At 37.7% G+C, this 16,073-nt stretch overlaps 1 protein-coding gene across 3 annotated transcripts in view; it reads right to left on the bottom strand.

The window, feature by feature from the left end:
• RNGTT (RNA guanylyltransferase and 5'-phosphatase) overlaps positions 1-16,073 on the bottom strand; it is a 219,463-nt gene that overhangs the window by 31,635 nt on the left and 171,755 nt on the right. The window lies entirely within an intron of this gene.

Here is a 16,073-nt window from a genome sequence, read left to right as displayed (position 1 = left end):
GAAATATAGTTGATTTACAATGTTGGGGTAGTTTCAGGTGTACAGCAGTGTGATTCAGTCATATGTATATATATATTTTTCAGACTCTTTTCCCATACAGGCTATTACAAAACATTGAGAAAATAGCTTATTAATCTTTATATCCCTGTCTTCACCAAAATACTTTGTACATATATACCTAATCAATGTTTCTTTTTGACTAGCAGGTAAGTTTTGAGATAAAAAATTGCCAAGAGACTAGTACATATAGTCAAAGGAACAGGGAATTGTCACCATTAGAGGGGAGTGGGAGTTAGGGAAAATGAGGGGACAAGAGCACAGGAAAGCCCGATGGAAGGAATTTATATTTGCTACAGTGGGCAACAGGAAGCCACTCTTGGTGATGATTTAAAAATGAAAAGAAGGGCTTCCCTGGTGGCGCAGTGGTTGAGAGTCCGCCTGCCAATGCAGGGGACACGGGTTCATGCCCCGGTCCGGGAAGATCCCACATGCTGCGGAGCAGCTGGGCCCGTGAGCCATGGCTGCTGAGCCTGCGCGTCCGGAGCCTGTGCTCCGCAACGGGAGAGGCCACAACAGTGAGAGGCCCACATACCACAAAAAAAGAAAAAAAAACCAAACTAGTGTGGGATAAACTTAAGAAAGGTTCTGAAGGCCAGAAACAGAGACTGAATTTATGCTAGAGAGTGTCAAGATGCCTAAAATAGAAACTATCAAGGAGTAGAAGGTTTGAAGGAAGAAGCGATGTGGCTCTACCTCAAGTCCCTCAGAAGAGGTGGCCATTAGTTAACAGCCAACAGGACTGAGTGAAGAAGAGGCCTGGGCTCAAGGGAAGTCAATCTATTAAGGACATTTGGCACTCCACCAAGAATAAGAAGAATTCAAAAGAACGGACTTGTCTTCACTTTTCTCTCCCAAACTATAATTTTTCATAATTGTATTGATTTAATAAGTCATTCAGGCCAGTAAAGGCATTTGAAAATCCTCAGCAGGCTTAAGATTTTACTTATTATGGATAAGACTGAGCCCTACAGAGCATGGAAGTCTGTATCTTTTAATAGGATACAACAGAACGGAATAGTTCATCACTGGTAGTAACTTACCCTCATCAGTACAATTTCTACCTTTGCCTTGTGTGGCTCCATTTCACTCCAGAAATCTCCACTTTGTGACATCTAATGACCTTCATCATATGCATGTGGCCTTATTTCATTCATCCTTTTGCTAAACCATCACCACCCTGAGAACATCTCCTTGCTTATTTTCATTGTCACTGCCTTTTACATCGTCCAATTACTCTTGTGCTATGCAACCAACCTACTCATCCTGAAACTTAGAAAACATCTGTTCCTTCTCAGTGCAACTCTGCTCTAGTTCCTTCTGCAGCTAAAATCAGCCCTGAGTCATCAAAATGTGTCCAAGATACACTGATCTTGAAAAACATTAAAATGCTTTAATTCCATCTATGCTCACAAAGCATACACAACTTTGAGTCAAAAAATGAGAGACTGTTTTTCACTGTATCTAGCAAAACTGCCACACCTGGTTGAAAAAAAAAAAAAAACTATTACGGGCTTCCCTGGTGGCACAGTGGTTGAGAGTCCGCCTGCCAATGCAGGGGACACAGGTTCGTGCCCCGGTCCGGGAAGATCTCGCATGCCCCAGAGCGGCTGGGCCCGTGAGCCATGGCCGCTGAGCCTGCGCATCCGGAGCCTGTGCTCTGCAACGGGAGATGCCACAACAGTGAGAGGCCCGTGTAATGCAGGAAAAAAAAAAAAAAAAAAAAAAAATTTATATACCTGATTTCTTCCCAGCTGGTTCTTGAAGAAATAGATTTCTAGAGACTATTTCAAATTAATAACCATATAATACTTTCACCCAAATCTCTTGGATATTAAAAAGTAATAAAGGCAAAGTAAAAAGCATTTAATTCAAAAGGAAAACAACTAGGAGGGTTGGGCCTTCTAAAAAATCATGGCTGAGGAGAAACATATGACACAATAAATTCCAAACTAGATGCTTTGGGAACAAAAGGAAAACACTCCATAACTATATCAGAAGATATTTTAATTAGAAGCCTTTTAATATTTCAGCAGTTCACAAATGTTCTCAATACAAGAACTCTCAGCTCTTACAATTAACAACTAATGAACATAAACACTCAACAATGACTAAATAAGTAGTAGAAGTAAGATTAAAACTTTGAGCTCTTTATACTCCCATCTCTTTGGATGTAAATAAACCACAATGACTCTACCTTGATCCTTGTGGTGGAACCACATTTCCTTTGGTCAAGCCATTTAGTACAATCCGTGTCTTAACTAGTATTATACCAATTACAGAGATAATTTTGGCCTGCTATAAAATCAAAACTCAGAAGGGCTTCAAGAATTACAATAATATACTATATATGGTAATGCAACATAAATAGTAATTAGTACACTAAATAGTATACACTAAAATAATACTCCATAGCAGGCAATATAATGTAAACTACCTGTTGGCACTGTAACCTTCAGTGTGTCACTAAGCCTTCTATGTTTTCCTGATCTGTAAAACTGAAAATGCTACAAGTACCTACACTTTACAGGTTGTCTGAGAATTAATTAGAGCAGTGCCTGGCACTTGGTGCTCAATAAATGTTGGCTATAATATTTGTTTGCTTAATAACGGTACTAACCATTCATGCTTTTGGTTTTAAACAAGCATATTATCCTGCTTTCCTTTTTCGTGTTAGAAAGTTTTCAAATACTGACAAATAAGAAAAAAAAAAAAGATGAGATATCCGAAGAGATATCAATATGGTTTTAACATTTGATAAAATGTAAGATATATATATATATATATATATATATATACACACACACACACACACACACACACACACATTAGGGGTACATTTAATTTAAATATTCTTTTATACTATTTGTTTCTCAAAGTCTCAGCATCCTTTGACCCCCACAAAAAGAAAAAAGTTTTATACGAAATGAAATGAATTTCCGACTAGATAACTGCTTTTATTAAGACTTAGTAAGTAGAATCTGACTCTAAAATATTGCAATCTATTGAGAAGAAATTCTGTATAGTCAAACAACCTAAAATGTCATTTTATGTGTCTAGATTATCTATATAGATTCTGGATAGACTAATTTTTTAAAAAAGATATATAATGTGTGTTCACTGTTAATATTTTGACTATTACCAGACTAAATCTTAGCAGAAAACAATTAAAACTACTTTAACACTAGAAAGAACATATTATTTTAGCAGATGAATGACCACTTGTGAAGCTATTTCCTGGGTATCACAACTTCTGATCTGGTCACACTGTAGAAAGAACTTAAATATTAATATTTAAAATATTTTAGTAAAACTGTAAATATCCAAATGGTACCTTAATGCTGACTTGTATTTGCAATATTAAATTTATAACAGTTTCTCCAAATCTTACACTTCATTGCATTTAGTACAGTTTGTGAATTTCCTGAACGACAAGCTTATCATTTTTACTTACTGGCAAATAATTCTATAGAAAATGAAACTTTGGGATATGAAGAAAACAAATAACCAGCTCACTATTTAGAAAAAAACTGTTTTAAGAGATAATTAGATTTATTTGACTATATTTTTAAATTCCTGTCTCAAGACAATCAAAGATCCTTCTTAATTTAGAAAGATTGGTTCAAGATGGCAGAGTAGGATGTGCTCTCTCACTCCCTCTTGCAAAAGCACCGGGATGACAACTAACTGTTGAACAATCATCGACAGGAAGTCACTGGAACTCACCAAAAAAGATACCCCACATCCAAAGACAAAGGAGAAGACACAATGAGATGGTAGGACGGGGGCAATCACAATATAATAAAATCCCATAACTGCTGGGTGGGTGACTCACAAACTGGAGAACACTTATACCACAGAAGTCCACCCACTGGAGTGAAGGTTCTGAGCCCCACGTCAGGCTTTCCAACCTGGGGGTCTGGCAACAGGAGGAGGAATTCCTAGAGAATCAGACTTTGAAGGCTGGTGGGATTTGATTGCAGGACTACGACAGGACTGGGAAAACAGACTCCACTCATGGAGGGCACACACAAAGTAGTGTGTGCATCAGGACCCAGGGGAAGGAGCAGTGACCCCATAGGAGACTGAACCAGACCTACCTGCTAGTGTTGGAGGGTCTCCTGCAGAGGCGGGGGGTGGCTGTGTCTCATCGTGAGGACAAGGACACTGGCAGCAGAAATTCTGGGAAGTACTCCTTGGCGGGAGCCCTCCCAGACTTCACCATTAGCCCCAGCAAAGAGCCCAGGGTCGCCTGGGCTCGTTGGGTCGCCTCAGGCCAAACAACCAATAGGGAGGAACCCAGCCCCACCCATCAGCAGACAAGTAGATTAAAGTTTTACTGAGCTCTGCCCACCAGAGCAACACCCAGCTCTACCCACCACCAGTCCCTCACATCAGGAAACTTGCTCAAGCCTCTTAGATAACCTCTTCCACCAGAAGCAAGAAGAACTACAGTCCTGCAGCCTGTGGAACAAAAAGCACATTCATAGAAAGATAGACAAGATGAAAAGGCAGAGGTCTATGTATCAGAAGAAGGAACAAGATAAAACCCCAGGAAAAAAACCAAACAAAGTGGAGATAGGCAAACGTCCAGGAAAAGAATTCAGAATAATTATAAGGAAGATGATCCAGGACCTCAAAAAAAGAATGGAGGCAAAGATGGAGAAGATGCAAGAAATGTTTAACAAGACGTGGAAGAATTAAAGAACAAACAAACAGAGATGAAGAAGAATTAATGAACGAACAGAGATGAACAATACAAGAACTGAAATGAAAAATACACTAGAAGGGATCAACAGCAGAATGACTGAGGAAGAAGAACAGGTAAGCGACCTGGAACACAGAATGGTGGAATTCACTGCTGCAGAACAGAATAAAGAAAAAGAATGAAAAGAAATGAAGACAGCCTAAGAGACCTCTGGGACAACATTAAACACAACAACATTCGAATTATAGGGGTCCCAGAAGTAGAAGACAGAGAGAAAGGACGCGAGAAAATATTCGAAGAGATTATAGTCGAAAACTTCCCTAACATGGGAAAGGAAATAGCTACCCAAGTCCAGGAAGCCCAGAGAGACCCAGGCAGGATAAACCCAAGGAGAAACACTCCGAGACACATAGTAATGAAATTCGCAGAAATTAAGGACAAAGAAAAATTACTGAAAGCAGCATGGGAAAAACAACAAATAACATACAAGGGAACTCCCATAAGGTTAACAGTTGATTTCTCAGCAGAAACTCTACAAGCCAGAAGGGAGTGGCATGATATACTTAAAGTGATGAAAAGGAAGAACCGACAACCAAGATTACTCTATCCAGAAGGATCTCATTCAGATTTGATGGAGAAATCAAAAGCTTTACAGACAAGCAAAAGCTAAGAGAATTCAGCACCACCAAACCAGCTCTACAACAAATGCTAAAGGAACTTCTCCAACTGGGAAACACAAGAGAAGAAAAGGACCTACAAAAACAAACCCAAAACAATTAAGAAAATGGTCATAGGAACATACATATTGATAATTAGCTTAAACGTGAATGGATTAAATGCTCCAACCAAAAGACACAGGCTCACTGAATGGATACAAAAACAAGACCCATATATATACTGTCTACAAGAGACCCACTTCAGACCTAGGGACACATACAGACTGAAAGTGAGGGGATGGAAAAAGATATTCCATGCAAATGGAAATCAAAAGAAAGCTGGAGTAGCAGTATTCATATCAGATAAAATAGACTTTAAAATAAAGAATGTTACAAGAGACAAGGAAAGACACTACATAATGATCAAGGGATCAATCCAAGAAGAAGATATAACAATTGTAAATATATATGCACCCAACAAAGGAGCATCTCAATACATAAAGCAACTGCTAACAGCTATAAAAGAGGAAATTGACAGTAACACAATAATAGTGGAGGACTTTAACACCTCACTTACACCAATGGACAGATCATCCAAACTGAAAATAAGGAAACAGAAGCTTTAAATGACACAATAGACCAGATAGATTTAATTGATATTAATAGGACATTCCATCCCAAAACAGCAGATTACACTTTCTTCTCAAGTGCGCATGGAACATTCTCCAGGATAGATCACATCTAGGGTCACAAATGAAGCCTCAGTAAATTTAAGAAAATTGAAATCATATCAAGCATCTTTCCTGACCACAACGCTATGAGATTAGAAATCAATTACAGAGAAAAAACGTAAAAAACACAAACACATGGAGGCTAAATGATACGTTACTAAATAACCAAGAGATCATTGAGGAAATCAAAAACTACCTAGAGACAAATGACAATGAAAACACAACGATCCAAAACCTATTGGATGCAGCAAAAGCAGTTCTAAGAGGGAACTTTATAGCAATACAATCCTAACTCAAGCAACAAGAAAAATCTCAAATAAACAATCTAACCTTACACCTAAAGGAACTAGAGAAAGAAGAACAAACAAAGTCCAAAGTTAGTAGAAGGAAAGAAATCATAAAGATCAGAGCAGAAATAAATGAAATAGAAACAAAGAAAACAATAGCAAAGATCAATAAAACTAAAAGCTGGCTCTTTCAAAGATAAACAAAATTGAAAAACCATTAGCCAGACTTATCAAGAAAAAGAGGGAGAGGACTCAAATCAATAAAATTAGAAATGAAAAAGGAGAAGTTACAACAGACACTGCAGAAATACAAAGCATCCTAACAGGCTACTACAAGCAACTCTATGCCAATAAAATGCCAACTGGCAAGAAATGGACAAATTCTTAGAAAGGTATAACCTTCCAAGACTGAACCAGGAAGAAACAGAAAATATGAACAGACCAATCATAAGTAATGAAATTGAAACTGTGATTAAAAATTTTCCAACAAAGAAAAGTCTAGGACCAGATGGCTTCACAGGTGAATTCTATCAAACATTTAGAGAAGAGCTAACACCCAACCTTCTCAAACTCTTCCAAAAAATTGCAGAGGAAGGAACATGCCCAAACTCATTCTACGAGGCCACCATCACCCTGATACCAAAACCAGACAAAGATACTACAAAAAAAGAAAATTACAGACCAATATCTCTGATGAATACAGATGCAAAAATCCTCAACAAAATACTAGCAAACAGAATCCAACAATACATTAAAAGGATCGTATACCATGATCAAGTGGGATTTAGTCCAGGGATGCAAGGATTCTTCAATATATACAAATCAATCAATGTGATATACCATATTGACAAACTGAAGAAGAAAAATCATATGATCATCTCAATAGATACAGAAAAAGCTTTTGACAAAATTCAACACCCATTTATGATAAAAACTCTCCAGAAAGTGGGCATAGAGGGAACCTACCCTCAACATAATAAAGGCCATATGCAACAAACCCACAGCAAACATCATTCTCAATGGTGAAAAACTGAAAGCATGCCCTGTAAGATCAGGAACAAGACAAGGATGTCCACTCTCACCACTATTATTCAACATAGTTTTGGAAGTCAGAGCCACAGCAATCAGAGAAGCAAAAGAAATAAAAGGAATACAAATTGGAAGAGAAGAAGTAAAACTGTCACTGTTTTCAGATGACATGATACTATACATAGAGAATCCTGAAGATGCCACCAGAAAACTACTAGAGCTAATCAATGAATTTGGTAAAGTTGTAGGACACAAAATTAAGGCACAGAAATCTCTTGCATTCCTATACACTAATGATGAGAAATCTGAAGGAGAAATTAAGGAAACACTCCCATTTACCACTGCAAGAAAAAGAATCAAATACCTAGGAATAAACCTACCTAAGGAGGCAAAAGATCTGTATGCAGAAAACTGTAAGACACTGAAAGAAATTAAAGATGATACAAACAGATGGAAAGATATACCATGTTCTTGGATTGGAAGAATCAATATTGTGAAAATGACTATACTACCCAAAGCAAACTACAGATTCAATGCAATCCCTATCAAACTCCCAATGGCATTTTTCACAGAGCTAGAACAAAAAATTTCACAATTTGTATGGAAACACAAAAGACCCTGAATAGCCAAGGCAATCTTGAGAACGAAAAACAGAGTTGGAGGAATCAGGCTCCCAGACTTCAGACTACACTACAAAGCTACAGTAATCAAGACAGAATGGTGCTGGCACAAAAACAGAAATATAGATCAATGGAACAGGAGAGAAAGGCCAGAGATAAACCCATGCACCTATGGTCAACTAATCTATGACAAAGGAGGCAAGGATATACAATGGAGAAAAGACAGTCTCTTCAGTAAGTGTGCTGGGAAAACTGGAGAGCTACATGTAAAACAATGAAATTAGAACACTCCCTAACACCATACACAAAAATAAACTCAAAATGCATTAGAGACCTAAATGTAAGGCCAGACACTATAAAACTCTTAGAGTAAAACACAGGAAGAACACTCTTTGACATAAATCACAGCAAGATCTTTTTTGACCCACCTCCTAGAGTGATGGAAATAAAAACAAAAATAAACGAATTGGACCTAATGAAACTTAAAAGCTTTTGCAAAGCAAAGGAAGCTACAAACAAGACAAAAAGACAACCCTCAGAATGGGAGAAAATACTTACAAATGAATCAACGGACCAAAGATTAATCTCCAAAATATATAAACAGCTCATGCAGCTCAATATCAAAAAAACAAACAACCCAATCCAAACATGGGCAGAAGACCTACATAGACATTTCTCCAAAGAAGATATACAGACTGCCAGCAAACACATGAAAGGATGCTCAACATCACTAGTCATTAGAGAAATGCAAATCAAAACTACAGTGAGGTATCACCTCACACCAGTTAGAATGGGCTTCATCAGAAAATCTACAAACAACAAATGCTGGAAAGGGTGTGGAGAAAAGGGAACCCTCTTGCACTGTTGGTGGGAATGTAAATTGATACAGCCACTATGGAGAACAGTATGGAGGTTCCTTAAAAAAGTAAAAATAGAATTACCATATGACCCAGGAATCCCACTACTGGGCATATACCTTGAGAAAACCATAATTCAAAAAGACACATGCACCCCAATGTTCATTGCAGCACTATTTACAATAGCCAGGTCATGGAAGCAACCTAGATGCCCATCGACAGACAAATGGATAAAGAAGATGTAGTACAGGGCTTCCCTGGTGGCGCAGTGGTTGGGAGTCCGCCTGCCGATGCAGGGGACACAGGTTCGTGCCCCGGTTTGGGAGGATCCCATGTGCCGTGGAGCAGCTGGGCCTGTGAGCCATGGCCGCTGATCCTGCGCGTCCAGAGCCTGTGCCCCGCAACGGGAGAGGCCACAACAGTGAGAGGCCCGCGTACCGCAAAAAAAAAAAAGAAGATGTCTACAATGGAATATTACTCAGCCATAAAAAGGAACGAAACTGGGTCATCTGTAGAGACATGGATGGATCTAGAGACTGTCATACAGAGTGAAGTAAGTCAGAAAGAGAAAAAGAATTATCATATATTAACACATATATGTGGAACCTAGAAAAATGGTATAGATGAACCGGTTTGCAGGGAAGAAATTGAGACAGAGATGTAGAGAACAAATGTATGGACACCAAAGGGGGAAAGCAGCAGGCGGTGGTGGTGGTCCTGTGATGATCTGGGAGATTGGGACTGACATATATACACTAATATGTATAAAGTGGATAACTAATAAGAACGTGCTGTATAAAAAAATAAAATAAAATTCAAAGAAAAAAAAAGAGAAGGATCCCTCCTACCCATAACTTACAATTACCGTATCTACTTATGATGGAATATCACTTACTGCAGTAGTCTGAAACTTCTGAAGGTGCTCAAGGTACCAACTTTAATAGTGCCCATTACAAATCACTGGCAACATTAATGGATTTGTATTATCTAGTCTCAGAGTTTCATAGTTTGTTATTGTTCTCGAAGGGTCAACAAAGAGAACACTGGTCTGGAGCTTCCCTAGCTGCCTGAATCATGGCCATGATACACTTGAAATGGGTCTTTATTGCCACCTCTGCCTTGGGGAGGGGGGAGGGGAGCGGGGTTGCTTTTTCAAATTTTATTAGGCAAGCGGACAAGTAATATTCCTTCCTAACTGACTATTTACTGGAGAAATTATTTTTCTCCTTTTGTGGGAAAAAAGTGAAATATATAACTTCTAGATGTCTAATGTACATCTAGATCAGAAACCATGGCATTTGTCAGAAATATGACTTCTACAAGAGTCATTTTAGATATTATCTTTTCTATTTACATGGTTGTCAGTGCGTTTGAAATTCTTTTTAGATGTAAAACATTGGTAGGGAAAAAACCCAACAGGATAAGAAACACCATGTTATTTCCTTTCACCAAAATAGGATGTCCATTGCATTATAAATATGTAAGTAAGCATGATACTATCTCCTTTCTTGAGAACATTTCAAAATTACAAAAAGGAATTGTTTAGTCTTTTTCTCTCCAAATCACACGTAACAAGAAGACAGCTTGATATGATAGATCTGGTTTTCAAAAAAACTAGAATATGCTAAAATGATTTCTAATATTTTTCTATAAAGTGGCTAGCTCAAGAGAGATTGAAAGTAATTGGAATATCCAGCTAAGAAAAATGCTTTCTTAATTGGAAAATAATTTGAGGACTAGATTTAAAATGTTCTCAGAATAATTCACACAATCTACATTTCAAATAAACTTACTGATGTTAATAACAATTTACAACCACAATCTTAAATTAGAAAGGAAAATTAATTTATATTGCCTCAAAGATAATCCCAGCTCAAGAGATGAGAAAATAAAGTTTTAATGCAGTAAATATGTATGTAATTAGAACCAGAGTTTTAAATACTTTGATGAACTTCATGGTAAATACTTGATGGTTTAAAAAAACAACAACAACAAGCTCATAGATACAGAGAACAGGTTAGTCGTTGCCGCAAGCAGTGGGTGAGGGTGAGAGAAATGGATGAAGAAGGGGGTCAAAAGGTACCAACTTCCAATTATAAGGTAGATACGTTCTGGAGATGTAATGTTAACAGCAGGGTGACTATAGTTAATAATACTGAATTGTATATTTGGAAGTTGCTAAAAGAGTAGATCTTAAAAGTTCTCATTACAAGAAGAAACTGTTTTGTAACCATGTAAGGGGATGGATGTTAAGTAGACTTATTGTGGTGATCATTTTGCAATGTGTACAATATTGGACCATTATGTTTTACACCTGAAACTAATATGCTATATATCAACTATACCTCAATTTAAAAAAAAAAAAGCAATATTTGGTTTTCTAGGCATTCTTCAATAATAATGTTAAATATTTATTTAGTGTTTTTATGTCTCAGGCACTAGGCTAATTGCTGAGGATACAGAAGTACACAAGACACAGCCCAGCCCTATGGGACTCATATTTTTGTACACAGATACGTTTTTTAAGGACATGAAGGTAAGAATACTGAAACTGAAACATGTATGACCACAGGCCTTAAGTGTTACTCAGTTTTGGCAGTAACACGGCCAAAAGCACGTTGGTAAAAATGGCAGGAAAACTACTGCTATTGAATACTTTCTGGAACCCTAAGTCTGCAGTTTCGATGTGATTTGTTGGTAACAATGCATGATTTTTAACATCCAGAAAGTTACTAGATGGGCTCACTAGAGAACCCAGCAGTGGTCCTGAAGCACTGTGTCAGCAAGTATGCAGGATAAAATGCCGTCAGCAACTTAATAGTTTTTGCATATAAGTAAAGAGACTTTTGGCTTCCATGACAGTTTGTGAGGTGTTTTTTTTTTTTTAAGTTTTTTTTCACTTTTTGAGTCTGCTTTCAACAAAGAAATACCCATGTCCGCTCTGATTACTGCAACGTGAGACACTGAAAACTTGCCTCTCCACTCACAGTACTACAGAAAACTGAGCAATTATTCAATGAATATGGCACACTAATCTAGATCTGCTTCCACTGCTTTCTCTCAATTTCTCACTCATCTCCGTTTCTTTCTGTTTTATTCATCTATGGAGATCTAAACTTTATTTGTCTTTCTAGCCTCAAAATACATGAAATCACTTGGAAGACAGAGTAGGCACAGAAGTCTCTCTTCTGTTTATGAGAATTAGGGTCCTTTTGAAATAGAAAATAGCTTTGCTTGGCTCCATGAAACATCTTAAGTCACTTCTCATTTATCTTTTCTTATACTCTCTTCCTCCTTCTCCCCAGCAACTATGACATCACATCACTTTCTTCCCCTCCAAAGCCACTCCGAGGACTACCATCAACTCAGGGGCAGGTAAGCTTCCTCACCATTGCCTGCACTGCATCAATGTGGCAAATGGCAGCATTAGCTGGACAAGTCCTACCCTGCAGCAGTGTCTGCCAAACTATGAGTCGTGACCCATTTTCCAAACAGAGAAGTTAATTTAGTGGGTTGAGACCCACATTTAAAAACTAAATCAACGGAAAAATAAACTGAACAGAATGGAAAATCATACTTATTTTGAAACTTTGGTTTATGTTGTGTGTGTATAAATACACGTATGTGTATGTGTGCTGGAACTCAATGAAAGTACACTTCTTACATTCCTACAGGTCATGGTGGTAAGTTTGGAAGCCACTAAACTACAATACTCAGTTCTAGGCCTGCATCTATATCTGATGTAATACTTCAGATATTTTAGAGATTTAAAATATGGATGTTAAATAATTTCCTTTAGTAAAAAGTGTTGATCTAATGAGCCACACATTTTCTAAAACATCATCAGTCAGTGAACAAATCAGTTTTCCTAGTTTTCTCAGTATTTCCTAAGAGACCCCAAATAAATACTTTATCTTTAAATTTAATTTACCCTAAAAATTAAAATTGACACATTATTAGGCATTTCAAAGATATTTTTAAGTAACAAATAACAATCCAAGCTCAATATACCTAAAAAGGAAAAGTATTCTACTTTTTTTAATTTAAAAAAGTCTGAGGGAATGGTTTGATGGATTTTCAAATATTTCAAAAATGAAGAGATCACTATTTCTTTGCACTAACGGAATATGTATATGAATACAAACACCAATTTTACACCAATTTTATATTTCCTGGGCTGTAAAGAGACTTAAAAATTGAAGCTCAGAAAGCCTAGAGTATGAGACTGTGACTAATGGCACCCAGTCCCTCAGCAGGGATGGAACCAAGTTCTGAGGCAGAGAATAACCCAGCTGCACTGACTATAAAATAACTGCCTCAGAATAACGGTTATATTCCTTACATTTCACATATGGCTGCTGCATGGAATTCATAGTTAAAATACAAAAGACATTCAGCCATTCCGCAGTGTCAAAGTGAAAACTCTATGTGACTCAGCCTCACAGCTTCACACACTGCTTGGGCTGTCTGAACTGCAAGAGGCAACTAATACCAAGCCCGGTGGAGAGGGACAGCCCTGTGGCTCTGAGACTTTCCATAACAATCCTTGAGTTGATTAAAAGTGATGTTGACAAGCTTCAATCCTTCTTGGTTTTATGGATTATGGCTGGTAAGTGGAGCCTCCAGGACTAGAACCCTATGAGAATAGCACTGAGATTTTTACTGCACCGTAAAATGCTTTAGAAAACAACACAGAATAATAGGTATAAAATGTAAACTATTGGGACTTCTCTGGTGGCTCAGTGGTTAAGAATCCGCCTGCCAATGCAGGGGACACGGGTTCGATCACTGGTCCGGGAAGATCCCACATGCCGTGGAGCAACTAAGCCCACGCGCCACAACTATTGAGCCTGCGCTCTAGAGCCCGCGAGCCACAACTACTGAGCCCACGCGCCACAACTACTGAAGCCCATGTGCCTAGAGCCCACGCTCCGCAACAAGAGAAGTCACCACAATGAGAAGCCCTCGCACCACAATGAAGAGTAGCCCCCGCTCTCCCCAACTAGAGAAAGCCCGCGCGCAGCAACGAAGACCCAATGCAGCCAAAAATAAATAAATTTTAAAATAAATAAAATGTAAATTATTATTTAAACTTGACCATGTCTATAAAACTAAACTATGAACAACAGAATTATATACACACTGAATTAAGATAAAGGTATTATGCAAAGATATACAGAAATAACCACCCCTCCACCCCAAAAAAGCTTCTGACAACTTGAAAGCATACAAATAACAATTAAGTAAAATTTTACTTTTTTCAAAACTTCCCTTTTAACTTTCAAAGACTACATATAAAGATATAATGAAACATATCTCTTACTTAAGAAAACCCTAAGTCACACAGAGCCCAGTACATCTAGAAACTTATCTTAATCTCAATAAAGTTGAAAGAAGTTAGTCGTGGATGAGGGTGAAATCTACTTCATTTACAGCACTAAACAATAGCTGTGGATATGTGAGGCAATTCTTTTCTTACTCTGTATTACAACTCATTATAAAATGATCAGTGTTGGGCTTCCCTGGTGGCACAGCGGTTGAGAGTCCGCCTGCCGATGCAGGGGACGCGGGTTCGTGCCCCGGTCCAGGAGGATCCCACTTGCCGCGGAGCGGCTGGGCCCGTGAGCCATGGCCGCTGGGCCTGCGCGTCCAGAGCCTGTGCTCCGCAACAGGAGAGGCCACAGCAGTGAGAGGCCCGCGTACCGCAAAAAAAAAAAAAAAAAAAAAAAAAAGGATCAGTGTTTTATTTAGTTTATCATATTTTAGTTTAAAATAAGAAAATAATCATGTATGTTTAAAATCAAGTTCTTCAGATGACAAATTTCCCATGAAAACTTATTCTGATGACTTTCAGAAGATGTTAAGAGATATAAAAGGTAAAGTTGGGATAACTTCCTCTAAAAATAATGAAACCTGAAACTAGCATGAAGATGTACTGGTCTAAGACTGTAATGAAGTCCCATGTTTGTACACACTGGTATCTTTACCTAGGGCTTGGACAGAAAACTAAAACTAAAAGATTAATCATGGGAGAGGGAGGGAGGGAGAGACAGAGAGAGAGAGAAAGAGTGGTTGTAACAATTCATGTTATATGCTAATAGTACATACATCTATTGTCAAGCTATAGCAAATTTTCTGAATTCATTTAACACTAGCCCAAATATCCACCATCCTTTTTGTGTTTTCCTTTTTCTCTTTCTGATCTTTATAAATTGGAGCTCCTTTTTAGAAATACAAATGTAAAATGCCACTTTAACAAATGTAGCCTCTAGCACCAAGCCACTCACACTTAGTCCTGTGATGTTAATAAATGAGAATTCCTTTTCCTAAATATTCAAATGAACAATTTTCTATCTTGATTTATAAAAAAAAAAAAAATTCAACCAATACTCTCTTAAGAAAGCAAAACAGCTTCCATTTATTAAAGGTCATATCTGATATCTATGCCACACAATACAGTATCATTACATTTAGTTGAACAGCAAACGAACACTGGTATTTCATGTCCAGAAGAAGTCAGATGCAAGGCAAGGGGCAGGGAATGAACCTTAAATTTCTAGCCTGATCTCAAACATTTAAACTATGATTTTTAAAAATTGTTTTCCAATTAACTTACAAGCATTCTAATTAGGTAGGGATCTATACAGCATTTTCATAAGAACCACAGGAATTATAGAAGAACTTCAACAATTAATGAGGATAAGAAATCCTTTTACAGTACATGAGAGAAACCTTTCCCATAGCAACATCAAAGGAAAAAGATGGCCTAAAATAATGGACTTTTTTCTATTGAGTTGATTATCTAGGCATAAAGGGTTGACAAAGGATTGACCTCTGTCACTGGGCTTGTTAGAAAGGGCTTGGATAAAGAAAATGATATGTTAATGAATCAGGTGAGTGATGGAGGAATCGCCCTCATACATACATACACTTATGTTTTTGACACAACATGTAACACACACACACACACACACACACACACAAATTCTACCCTTCCTTAAATATATCAGATAAGCCTCTCACTTTTTCATTATTTCAGTTATAATACAGAGAAACAGGATTTTCCAAACCAATGGACAGAAAAAAAATTGGGCTTTTAGAAATGTTTCTGCTGAAACTTATTAGAAT

The sequence above is a fragment of the Pseudorca crassidens genome, chromosome 13 (assembly GCF_039906515.1).
Source record: "Pseudorca crassidens isolate mPseCra1 chromosome 13, mPseCra1.hap1, whole genome shotgun sequence".
Taxonomy (NCBI): Eukaryota; Metazoa; Chordata; class Mammalia; order Artiodactyla; family Delphinidae; genus Pseudorca; species Pseudorca crassidens.
This window is presented reverse-complemented; position numbering and strand designations above follow the sequence as displayed.